The sequence below is a fragment of the Lycorma delicatula genome, chromosome 1 (assembly GCF_047948215.1).
Source record: "Lycorma delicatula isolate Av1 chromosome 1, ASM4794821v1, whole genome shotgun sequence".
Classification (NCBI taxonomy): Eukaryota; Metazoa; Arthropoda; class Insecta; order Hemiptera; family Fulgoridae; genus Lycorma; species Lycorma delicatula.
The window spans coordinates 212,819,292-212,832,585 of record NC_134455.1 but is presented as its reverse complement, the minus strand read 5'-3'; the positions used below and the strand labels follow the sequence as shown (position 1 = coordinate 212,832,585).

Sequence of the window (13,294 nt, the reverse complement as noted above, 5' to 3'; positions counted from 1 at the left end):
TTGGATTTAAACTCTTTGATCAAATTATTATGTTCCAGCAAAACTTATGCTGTTATTAGTTCCTTCTTCAAGCTTGGAACAGTATTAGTACAAAGAGAAGTTTGATCAGCATCAGAAAGGAAGTAAATTTGTAAAAATTGGTGATCGACACCAGGTGTTAGCAATAAATTTCCTATGTGATTGTAAACTTGACCTTGAATTTTAAACATAAGGCATAAAATTCCCTTCTGTTTAGCAATGAAAGAAGTCATCTGAAATAAAGTGTTGTATTTTCCAACATTATCAAGAAAATGTTTTGACAAAAGATGAGATCCTAAAACTGAACTGTTGATTGGTTCTGGTAACTCATTAAGTGTAGGAAGTGAAACTTTCCCATCAGAACAACATATGCCAGGTGCTTCATCTTTCCATTTTTTTTTGCAAAACTATGATTGCATATTTTAATCATTGCACCAATTTGTAAATCTTTACTATTAATATAATCCAAATGAGGATCATATTCAAAAGCAGATTCGAACTTTAAAGTGGTTTTTCTATATTGTATAGCATCGTAAAATAGATCATCATGCTCTTCCATAGTCTCATGTAAACACAATGTAGACATTCGCCACGCATCTGTAGATTTTGTACCAATATTACGTCTGTTCTGTTTCAGCTTGATGTTAGAAAAAGAACTCTACAAGTACCGCCAAAATAGATAAATTAATTTGAATAATCAAATATGTATCGCCTATCACAGAACCAATATATCATATTACCTGAGAAATTGAATACAACTGCATTTATCTAACTGCTATACGTATATCAAAGAAACGAATTAAAATTGTCTGATATTCTATTGAATATCAGACAATTTTAATTATTGTTATTTATTAATAACAATATTGGCAACTTATGCTCTCATGATTAAGTAGACTGAATTTAGTGCAACATATTTGCCACCTAGTCGAGAGCCAGTGTACTATGTAAAATGTTGTTGTCTGAGCGTAACATATCTGCTGCCTACTGTTGAGTCAAGATAGTATGTATGGAGGCAGTAAAGCATTATCTTAATGTATTTTTTTATTGTTGTTTTTAATGTTTTTTCGAGATGAAATGCATCTCCAAACCTTCTCAGTTATGCCAAGAAACACGGGTAAAAATTTGCTCGCGATTGATCAAAATTTCTTTGCTTATCCTGAACAAAAAAAAACACCTTCTTCTTTATATAATAGTATAGATATGGTAGACTTTCTTTCTGTGTTAACTTTAGTTAAGTGCTATTGACACATTTAAAAAAATTCAGCTTTGTTATCATCAGCTGCTGTTCTGAGGTGTGGCTGTGATGTTTAAATATTACAATATTATTAAATAAATATTGTACTACTACAGGTTTATCACTTACTGAGCAACTTGCAGTTATATATCTATTAAAAATAGTTTATTTGGTCTCTGATGACTATAGAAGATTAACTATATTCTAATGTGAAGGTGATTGCTCAGGCATTAAAAGAATACTTTATTCTAAGTTAATAATTCAACTTTTTCTATTTTTATTTGCTTTTCTTTAACTCACAATGGCATTTTTTTCATCTTTGTTCTCAAATCTTGCATCCTTAATACTTTCTGACATATTGCGTATTGTGAAATTTTGCACAGTTACTAAGATCGGGTGACAATACAATATTCAACCATTACTTTTGCAAACATCCCCCCATATGGGGGGGGGGGGTAAATTAAAGGTGCAGGTATAATAATTAACATACTTTCTGACTCTGCCTTTTGATGAAAGTTTACTTAATTACTAAGGTCAGGTGACAATAGAATATTCCACCATTACTTTTGCAAACACCCCCTCCCTGTATGGGTGTAAATTGTTGTTTATCCAGGTCTAAAGCTCTTTGCTGAAGGTCAAGCGTATGTCAGCCTTAGCCGAGTTAGACCTCTCAATGGACTTAGGATCAAAGAATTGGACAACTCCAAATTAACAGGAAGAAAACCTTGCAATGATGTATTATCAGAGATGGATCAAATGAGAAATCTTTTATAAAAACTCATGATAATGTTTGTAGAAAATTGTGGTAGTTATAAGTAATTGAAATAAAAACTTCACTATTTTGTTACTTTGTGTAGTAAATGTTTGATTGAAAATTTGTTTGATATTTCATAAATATATTAGAAATTTCAATATATGATGTCTTTTTAAATCCAAATTAATCTACTAATTAAACTCATGCAATGTATGATAATAATTTGATTAAAGTATGACTAAAAATTATAAAACAAGAATTTAACAAATTTTTTAAAATTTTTGTAATATTAATTCTACAGTATGTTAACTGCAGAGTACATTTATAAAAAGCATTTTTTTCTACAAAATAAAGAAATTAGAAAAAATAAAACAGATTAATGTTCAGAAAAGATTAAATTAAACAGAATATGAAAAAATCCAACATTATAAAGATTTCACCCTTCTTCATTATTTTACTCTTGAGTAAAAATTTACTTTTAGAAGTTAAGGTGTATTTTACTGTGCAACATGGCAAATCAGTTTGTTATTTTAAAGAGAAAATTTGTTGAACTGATTCCTGTTTAATGGAAAAAAAATTATTAGCAGATGTTTTTTATTATTGGGCTGAAATATTTTGACTGGTTGTAAACAAGTTCTGCAAACTTCTTTTTTCATTAGTTACTAAAATTCAGGTTAGTTAAAGTTGATCTGATAGTCTGTATAATAGGTTACTGACTTCTAAATCAATGTTTTTAGGTTTGATTGTAGCAAGTCTGGCAGTTTTTATTATCATTTATCCATTTCATCTTCCATGCCGAAATATGTACTCGCATGTAGCATAAGAAATAACTGAACACATAGCACTAAGGATAATTCCCTTATCAATTGTAATTTTTTGTGTATTTGTAGTTTATAAATCGTAGACATATAGTAAAACCTCCCCAAAATTGAATCTGACATGACTGAGTAAGAATTTCGCGTTGAAGAGGTTTCTGTCTAGCAGAGTTTTTAAAAATCAAGCTAATTTATCGTGAGGTCCTGTGCTATGAATTATACAAATGTAAAATGAAGTTAGACAATGATAAACGTTTGGAATAATCTGGAAATTATACTGCATATAGAGAACATTAACCACCAATTTTAAAAAATTGTTAGTAATTTTTCATTTAAAAGTTACATTTAATTAGAAGACATATACTTAGCTTAAAACACAACATGATCTAACAGTAATTCTAAAATAAAATAATTTTCTAAAATAGTCAAGTACAGATTTGTTTCAATAACCTTTGGAACTTTCATTTTCAATAATTATACACTTCACTTCGAGTATAGACTTCAGTAATAAAAGTAAATAGAAAAAATTCACTTATCCTAAAACAAAACATGATCTAACACTAATTTTAAAATAAAATCATTTTTTAAAATAATCACGTACAGTGTTCGGTTTCAATAATTTACTCCTGGAACTTTCATTTTCAATAATATTTCTAGCGGTTAACATATTATGTCACAAATCATTGCTGTTTATACTAATCACGAATTCTTCCAGCTGTGTGACCATACCCAATGCTTTTTCAAAACTGTTAACTTTGTTTTCTGTTTCCTCTCCTTGTTTTGAATTTGAGCCAAAAATTTGACTGCGTATAATTAGATAAACAACAGTTATAATACTGTATTATAATAATAATCTACTGGATTTATAATTTGCAAATCATGGAAATGTACAATTTGTTTTTTTTTAATCTCCTTTCTGTCTTATGGGATAGAATTAAAACTTAAAATCAATGTTTTCTTTCCGTTTCCGTATTGCGAAGTTTTCTATCTTGAAGAGATTAATTTCTTTAAAAATATGTGTGGACTTGAGAAACCAACTATTTTGAGGAGGTTCTGTTTTGTAGAGGCTTCAATGTATCTGAAATAATCAAAGTAGTTGGGTGAATCCCTTTATAAATCATAGGTTTTAAAAATTTAAATCTTTCATAGGCACAAAATATTTCCCTTATTACTACTTATATAAATGATGCACATTATTAATTGCTTACTTTATTTCTTGAAATTAATTTTCTGCTCTTCTGTATTCCACATGTCCAATTTTTATGTACTTTTCCCTAAAATATTTAACACATCTTAAGCATGAAAATAATAAAGAGCAGCAGAAGCTTCATCTTTTAACTACACTGATAAGATTTTTAATACTTTTAAAAATGTCACCAATTCTCTTCAGCCTCTGATAATTGACAATTTTTTTTTGTGTTTTTTAATTAATTTGATAAGTCTATTTAATAATAAGTTCTTATGAAAAGAAAGAGTATTCCATACCTTATAAACTGATATACGTTTAAATATTTCTAAATAAAAGAAAACATAAAGTCAGACATAATAACTGTGACTATTTAGGAAAACTTATACATTATTGATTTATTGAATACATTATTGATTTTGTTTCAATCAATTTGTTCTCTATTTTGTTATGTATTTCATGTAAAAGTAATTCATTACATTGCTCTCTCACGTGATCCTACAAAATTTCTGGCTCCTGTGTTTTGTTTAACTTCTTTGGTTTTTTCTTCCTTTTTAGTAATCATTAGTACTGTATATTTCACTTGATCTAATTTTGAGAATTGTTTTAACTTTTACCTTTCCTCTTTCATTTTTTCAACCTCCAAATTGTTACTTTCATCCCAGTGCTTTTATAGTTTCAAATTGGTTTTGTTTCATTGTTTCCCATTTTTTAAGAATTACTATTCCACAGTTCCTTCATCATTTTTTTGTTCCCCAGTTTTTGTTCCTTGTTTATTTTCTAAACCAGCTTTTAATTATTATTATTATTATTATTATTATTATGAGTGGAATCTTATTTATCGTCAGACCCTTACTTTCCACGTATCCTTACTTCTGATACTGCAACAATTTGTATAATTTATTCCTCATAAAATTATCGACATGTCACCACTTTTATACATTTTCAACCTCCTCATTCTCATGAATAGATGTAGATGCATAATTGTAGAGTATATGTGTAGAATAGTTTCCTTTGGTTTTATTTTAATTTTAATTTGTAGTAATCACTGATTCAATTGAACATGTTTAACATGTTTCATAACTCTTCAAGAAACATGCGGATTCATAGTAATTGCTACTCATGTATATCTCGGTGTCACTTTTTATGTTCCTGTATTTATAACTCTACTGTCACTACTCCAAAGGTTATTCTCCTTAGATCACCTCATTTCCAATAATCCTAGCTCATCTCCACATTCTCTTCACTTGTGTTTCTATATTCCCCAATTTTCCACAATGTAGCACTGATTTTACATTCCAGGTCCCTATTTTTTAATTCCTTTCGTTTTCTTGCTGGTTTCTCTGTAGATGGATCTGCCCAGAGATTTCGTTGCTGGTGTAATACTGTGGATTGCTTTACAAAAGAGTGTTCCACCATTATCCAATATTTGGTCATCATCTCTGATACTAGTTATCAGATCTCATGTACTCCATCTGTCACCACTCATCTGTCTGCGGTGATGATTTCTGTCACCGCAGAATTCAGAATCAAAAAATTATTCTGTGGGTAAGTGATAATTTTATTGACCGGCAGGTAATAATCAACAGTCTCAAAAAGCAGCAATGTAGCGTACATAATGATGTACATAACCTTCAGTTTTCCTTTCAGGTTCAATGTAACTTAATACTTGGTAATGTGAGCCTTTATTTACAATTCCTATCTGTGTGCAATTAAGCTTTGTTCATAGTTACTTAATAAAAAAAGAGGAAAAGTATGTCTTTCAGAAAATTTTTGTGGGCCCTAATATGTAGGGATAATATTTCTTGTTGTAGTTCATTATTATTTTTATTGGCAAAGCACACAAATGAGGATTTTTCTTAAATCTTTCTTATTGGCACAATAATGATGTACAATAGTTTATATTCTATTAATTTTTTGCTGCTCAGTGTTTTGGTACTTGTAGATGGTTGTGATATTACACCATTACTTAATTTGTTAAAACGTATACTTTGGTTGAAGTAAAGATTGAGGTAATCTTTTTTTGTTCATTTCACTCTCATCAGAATTGGAGTTTGATAGTTACCTGTCTTGAAGTAAGTCATGATTCATTGTCATTAGTCACTTTACATTATCTAAATAATCTGTATTTGGTGGAGAGGGAAAAAAATCGGGGTTGCTTTTATGTCAGCAGTCACAGTCACTCAGACTTTTATCTAAATACTTCAATTTGCATTTTTTGTGTGTTAATAATTTTTGCCTATTCACAGTGATAAAAGGGCTGTTGTGAAAAAAAAAACAAATGAGAAGTAGTGTATAGTTTGTGAATTATTTACAAAATATTTATGAGGTTATGCATTTACATTGTTTCTACAAAATCACATAAATCTATTAGTTAATAAAACTTTACATGTAATATATGTACAAAGATTTTCAGTATTTTTGGAGATCAAATTGTGAGTTGATAAAGAAAACGAGTATAACTATATATTTATAAGTAACTCATTGTAGTGGTTGTGGAGAAAAATACTAGTTGTTATAACAGTAAAACCAAGTTTTGTACTGATGTAAAAGTAATAATTATAAGTGACAAGGAAGCCATATACTTTAGGTTAAAAAACTGTTTTACATAGAAGTTGTAATATTTCTTTAATCTCACAACATGATTACGAAAAATCATTAACTCCATGATGAATCAACTGAACATGCTACGTACCATTTCTATAAGGTTCTAGAAGCTAAGTGACCTAAGGTACAGATTGAAAAATAAACCTACAAAACTGGAAGTGGTGGGGGAGTAAATGTGTATAGATGCATCATCAAATTTATGAACTGTTAACATTTTTGGGATAATTGTCAAATATAATTTTACTCATTTTTCTCGCTTTCATGAGTATTTTCATAATGAAGACTGCTTCATCAGTTTTACAATGAATTTGGAAAATTAAAATACTAACAGTTTAAAGAAAATTAAAGAGAAGTGAAGAATTTTTTTTTACAAAAGAAATTTAATAAGTAATAAGGAATGTTGAGTAATACAAAACTAAGTAAAATAATTTTGTATATGCAAGGTTTTTCTAACAAATGGTCTTAACAAGCTTACTCTGTACCTCTAAACATTATTTAATGGAAGAAAAAGCCTCAGGATGTTTTAAATATTAGGCCAGCTTTTTATATAGTTGTAATTCATTTAATTCCCATTTCAAAGAAGTGAGGTGTTAGAGAAAGGATTGCAAGATTCCTTGTAGATAATACTGACACTGTAATTATAAAAGTATTTTTTTGAAAAATTTCAGCATTTAACTGAATAAACAAAAATAATTTTATCATTCCTGCCAGAGCAGACGATTTAAAAAATAATTTACGAGACCATATACGTTAAACAGAGTATAATTTTAATGGTTCTTTTTTTTTACCAGACAGTATCCTTGGTGTTCAGACAACCCCAGAAAATAATTGTATTCTTCGTGTATGAATAAAAAATGCATAACAAAACTCAAAACTTCTGTTGAGAACATGCTGAGGTTGGTTTATTGTATCTGGTTAATATGTTACGTCCAGTACAATTTTTATCAAAAATTATTTATAGAAGGATATTTTTTTGTTGTATTTTTTGATAATATATAGTCACTGATTAACTAACATTCAAAATTTTTTTAATCACTGAGGCACTAAATTTATTGAAATTATTTTTTAGGATTCATTTTAGTCAAATCTCGTTTTTTTTTAATGTGTTGATAAATGTAATATATTAAAAAGACTCTGAGAAGAGCAACACAATGGTTTCTTACAAGAATTCTAACACTTTATAAGTTGGAAATTCGTGTAATCGCCTATTACTTGTATTTTTATGGCGTAGATGTGAGTGGTGTGCATTCCTGACCCACTGGACCTAGGCACGAAGCTTATCTCCTGTACATGGCCAAGGATGTAGCACCCAGCTAACTAACGCCGCTGTAATTTGCTGGTCATGATTCAACAGAACTTAGCCGTCGTATCACAATTTTTTTTTTAATTTAAAAGTTGAGCACGAATTTAATCAGAAATATTTTTATGAAAATTAAATGGCTTACAAAGTTCAAGTCTACTGAGCTGTAGTTAAAACAAATTATTAAACTAATTTTATTACATTTAATTAATCATAAGAAGGGTGAAACCTTTGCCCAGGAAGGATCACGGGAGATGCCTTCAACGTGACCAGAGGCATTGGAAAGATTTCCCAAAGGATTGTTGGTGGTTAGACTAGGAATGAGACAGGGATCCAAGATGGGAAGGAAAATAGTAGGAAATTTTAATGACAATGTAAATTATTGCTGCACATACATTTTCAAATATATAAAAGCTATAAATACATATATATATATATATATATATATTAGTTCCTTTTTATCACTGCTGTGTTTTCTCACAGCTTTGTCTTTTCGTCTAAAACAATTTTTCAGTCTGAATAATTCTATTATTGTATTTAAAAGCTTACGTTATGTGTAATGGCTGATAGAGGGCACAAGCTATAAGTTGTATAAATCAAAATTACTCGATTAAAATAAAATAAATAAATACTTTAAAAAGATATATGTAAAATAAATAACAGTAACAAGCAAAATAATTTTTTTTAATAAAATTAAAGTGAAATAATACATTTTTTGAAAAACGTTAAGTTGGCAATAAAATTAAAAAAGAAAAGAAAAGACAAGTAGAAATAATAATATTAAAAAACATATTAGTTGAAAAAACAATATAAATGAAATAATTTTGTTCAAATTTCTACAAAGGCCTATCTTTCGTTGAGTTTTTCTACTATGTCTTTCAATCCCTTTATTTCCTTATCTAACCTTCCCTTCTTACTGTATCTGATATGCTTGGCAATCTGTATACTGCCTGTCTGAATTATTTCCGCTTGGCCGATTGATTTCTTTGTGAGACTGCGTGGGCTTAACTCCTCTTTCCTTACCACACCTCAGTTATTACGCAAAATGCACTTTCTGCCCCCTGTTCGACCTCCCTGCTATGGACATTTTACTTTCCTATCCTTCTCCCTCTTTCCCTTTTTATTTCCACCTCTAACTCTTTTCTTTCGCATTTTACTGTCATGGACTGAAACCTGTTCTTAACATCCCTGTTTCTGCATTTACATCACCCAAGAACCTGTCTGGGAAACCAAGGAAAGACTAGATGACGATGTTGCGCGTTCATGGATAGCAACCCCGGCGAAGTTCCAATTAAATATTCGGCACCCTGGGTACTTGCAATCTGCTACCCCATAGACAAGCCCTTAGAGTCGGTGGATGGAGCGGCTGGTAATATACAGGATGTCCAGCTATAGGTATCCAAAAGTAAGACCTATATTTTAGAAAACCAGTCGTCGTTTTCTCTTAAACGTAGGCTCAATCAACAGAAAATATCTTACAAGATTATTTGTTCTTTATACTCTCAGGGTCAGCAAAATACGCATTTGTAGGCAAGTCGACTCACATTGCAGTTGTAGTGCCTTTCATTTGCCACTACTATTTAGGGACTTTCAGTAACCCAGATTTGACAATTGTGTTTGTTAACTTTCCTGCAAGTATGAAAGGTTACATCATCACTAAATAACAACTTATAAAAATAATTATGATTGTTTTTGACACCGTGCATTAGCTCTGCAGCAAACTAATGTTGTAGGGGGTCGAAAATTTGGTTTAATGTGATGGAGTTGTAACTGTATGTTTGCAAATGGAGCGGCTTATGAACAATGTACTGAACAGTGTAATGAGGAATTTGCAGTTTGTAAGTAGCCCACTAATTCACTTCCAGGATTGGCAATGAATGCATTGCGTACACAATCCACAATCTCGTCACTAATTGAATTTTTTGGATGATTTCCAGTTTGTGAAAAAAGCTTACCATCTCTCTTAATGTCGTATTCCACTGATGAATAGACTTTGATGTAGGAGTTTTGATATTCCATTCAGTTTGTCCACACCATTGAACATGTGTAACCAATTGAAATTTCACTAACCAAAGTACACATTAAACTTTCTGTTGTGGAATCCACATTTTGACTGACTACAACTCCATTGTGAGTCAGATTGCTTGTGCATGCACAAGCTGACCATGTGAGCATACAGAACAAATCTTGAAGATATTTCATGTCGATTGAACCTATGTTTAAGAGATTACCACGACCTTTTTTCTAAATACAGACCATTATTTTTGGATGCCTTTAGCCTGGATACAATGTATTATAAACTATTAATGACAAATATAAAATTAAACTTGATATGAATAGATTTTACACATATCACATTATACTTGTGTATCAGTCGGTATGTCATTTGGGCCCCGGCTACCACCTGGACGTTAGGTATAGTCTTGAGGTTGTTATCACTGGCCTGCTGGTTGTCATTAACACCTGGCATCATGTTATCGTTGGTCGATGACTGTCCCCCCCCTCCAAATGATTCAGCAAAGGCTGTCTGAAATTTCTGGATATGTTCCTAAGGAGTCTTTGTTAGAAATTCTTGTTAGTAAAGAAAAGCAAATGAATTAGGCTACTTTTATTAAGTTTAGAAAGGAAAGATTTTTTTACTACCACAAATATGCATGCATACTATTGAAAAGTGGAGAAAAGTAAAAAGAACATAAAACAATAATACAGATTTTACTCCATTGTTGGCAGTGTCAACCATGTTCTCTAAGTGACTGGAAATGGTGCCAGCTTCATGCGCTTAAGGGGAAGGGACTTAACACCACCTTACATAGCGACATACCCACCATGTGAAACAGTAGTACAACCTGTGTTCACTATTGATGTTGACAAAGATTGTTGAAGTCTTGTGGATAATATTTATTTCCTTTATTACATATAATTATTTTATTTTACATTATACTCACTCATATTTAGTAATTTCTGCTTAGGGCAACTCATTAATAAGTGTTAAAATAAGTACTAAACCTAAAACATTTTATGCCACAACTCTTCCATAAAAGATTCAACTAATAAATCTTAATTAGTTCTCAATAAAACTTTGAATTTTTTCATATAAATAAGAATTAAAACCAGTGGTATTATAAACCATTGGACTGCCAGTAGTTTTTGCAATCCACCAAGTACCATTTATTCCATGTCTGGCAGCCCACCAAGTACCATTTATTCCATAATTTTACGTTGTTTTCTGTTGACAAAACAAAGATCTTAAATATCTAAAAAAATAAAATGACGTAGGTTTACCTTCACCTAAAGACGTAAAAACATTTGTGACTAATTTAAAAGTTTCAGGTGGCAAGTTTTATTTTTCTGATAACAGTATTGGAGAAAAATAAATGCTATTATTGATTAAAAAAAATCATATTGGTTCAGTATAACTTCTAGAAAAGCTTAAAAGATGTTTGTTATTTGAATGTGTAATGTGATCACTAGTCATATCTTAAACAAAGGCTTAACAACAGTATATTTAAGAAAAATTAAATTGGCTAAATTATAAGAAGTTATAGATTTATTATGATATGAGTAAGAATTAGATGAATAATCCTGGAACACGGGTTCATTCTGAAAAAAATATGTCATTGTGCTTCTCAAAGTTTAATTATGCATTAATTTCATTTATCCTAGCAGGCCAAAAAATGAGTCTCGTTTTAAATATCGTATTATTATTTGATTAATTCTATCATATTAAGGAGAGAGAGAGAAAATTTGTCAACTATTCTTGTAAAATAATGGATTAATTCTAGTTGTTTGATACCTTTGTCATGTAGTTTAAAAAAATTCTTTTCTTTTAATACCTACTTCTCCTAATGGTATAATGTATGAAAGTCTGTGCAACACATGAATTTATAGCAAATGATTCATTGTTTTTTTTTTTAACGACTCAAAATTTTACAGAATTTTGTAAAACTCACAATGATAACCATTATAAAAGAGCCTTTAGACTTGTATATTTTTCTTTTCTAGGTGTACAAACTCCAGATTCCATTTTTTTGTGAACTATTGTTATTTTGAATTAAAGTAACTTGTAACTTTTTATTTGGATAAGAGCAGTCAAAATAAAAGTGCTTCATGAAAACATTAAAATTTTCGTTCACGTCTAACTCCAGATTATATTGAAAAAAACAATCTGAATGATTTCAATAATGACAAAAAAGAAGCAAAATGTGTTGAATGATGTAGAGTGTAAAGAAAGAAATTATTTTTAAATTATATTTAAATTTTATTTATAAAATTATAAATAAAAGTCAGAATAACATAATAATAAAGTAAAGATTTATCACATAAAACAGTTTCAACATTACCATAATTAAAAATTCATTTTTTCAATGCAAATTTCATATGATGTTCGTATAGATAATGTGTTATGTCCATTTTTAAACCAAAAGAATCAATATTCTTAAAAAATTCACAGTCAAGGAAAATCTAACAAATCAATATAAAATCTCTATGTAAAAATAATTCTGTCCAGCTAAAAATTATACATTTTTTCTAAACAGTCACAAATTTGATGCTCCTGCTGCTCTTTATTGCTGAATAATAATATTTTTTAATCTTAAGAAGTTAAACTGTCAAATTTAATACAATACACACATTCCCTTCTCTGACATTTTTTTTAAGGTGTATGACAATGTGTGCCCCTGTGTGTAATATTAAGAATATATATATTTTTTTTATAATAGGAAGTTGAGTTCAATGAATCATTGGAAATTTAGGAAGGTTTAGCCTTTATATTATAACAAAATACTTAGATAACTCTTCTGTCATTCAGATTTATTGTACTAGTTAATAGTAATTTATTTATGGCCATTAATTATTTGAAAGCCTTGCAACCTTAAAAATCAGCATGCTAAAATATTAACACTTAATATCTCTATTTTTTCTGCATTGTAATTGGTTCTAAAGTCTAATTGATATCAGTTTAATAATTTTGTTAACTGTTTTCATTAAGAACACTCAAAACTACTCCTTTTATTTCTTTGCTTAAATTAACTTTTTAATTCTCTGATAAATCATGTTAATTACAGGTTTTTCTTTTTAAACAGCCTTATAGAATTTATTATAACCTCAACCTATGCATGTATACATGTTAGACAGTCGTGTGACATATAAGGTACAGTGTGCACATGTGAATTTTTCAATGAATTAAATCTTCAGTGAAAATATTCAACAAGATTTGGTATAGTTGTTTTTATTTCATTTTCACTTTTGCAAGTTTTGTTAACCGTGTACTTAAGTATCTGTACTGTAAAATGCTAATTTTATTTGTTTCTTTTTAAATAATAATTTGCATTATAGATTAATTTTTTAGAACAGGAACTCAATTTACAACTTTTTTTTT

The 13,294-nt window shown here is 29.6% G+C and overlaps 1 protein-coding gene across 4 annotated transcripts in view; it reads left to right on the top strand.

The window, feature by feature from the left end:
• The window catches only part of LOC142328142 (motile sperm domain-containing protein 1-like), a 59,314-nt gene that overhangs the window by 12,718 nt on the left and 33,302 nt on the right, over positions 1 to 13,294 (top strand). The window contains exon 2 of one of the 4 annotated variants that reach the window (XM_075371693.1): positions 5,360 to 5,558. The exons of the other annotated variants lie outside the window; for them this stretch is intronic. The gene's annotated coding sequence lies outside the window, so the exon portion shown is untranslated. The remainder of the gene's footprint in view (positions 1 to 5,359; positions 5,559 to 13,294) is intronic. 4 annotated transcript variants of the gene reach the window in all.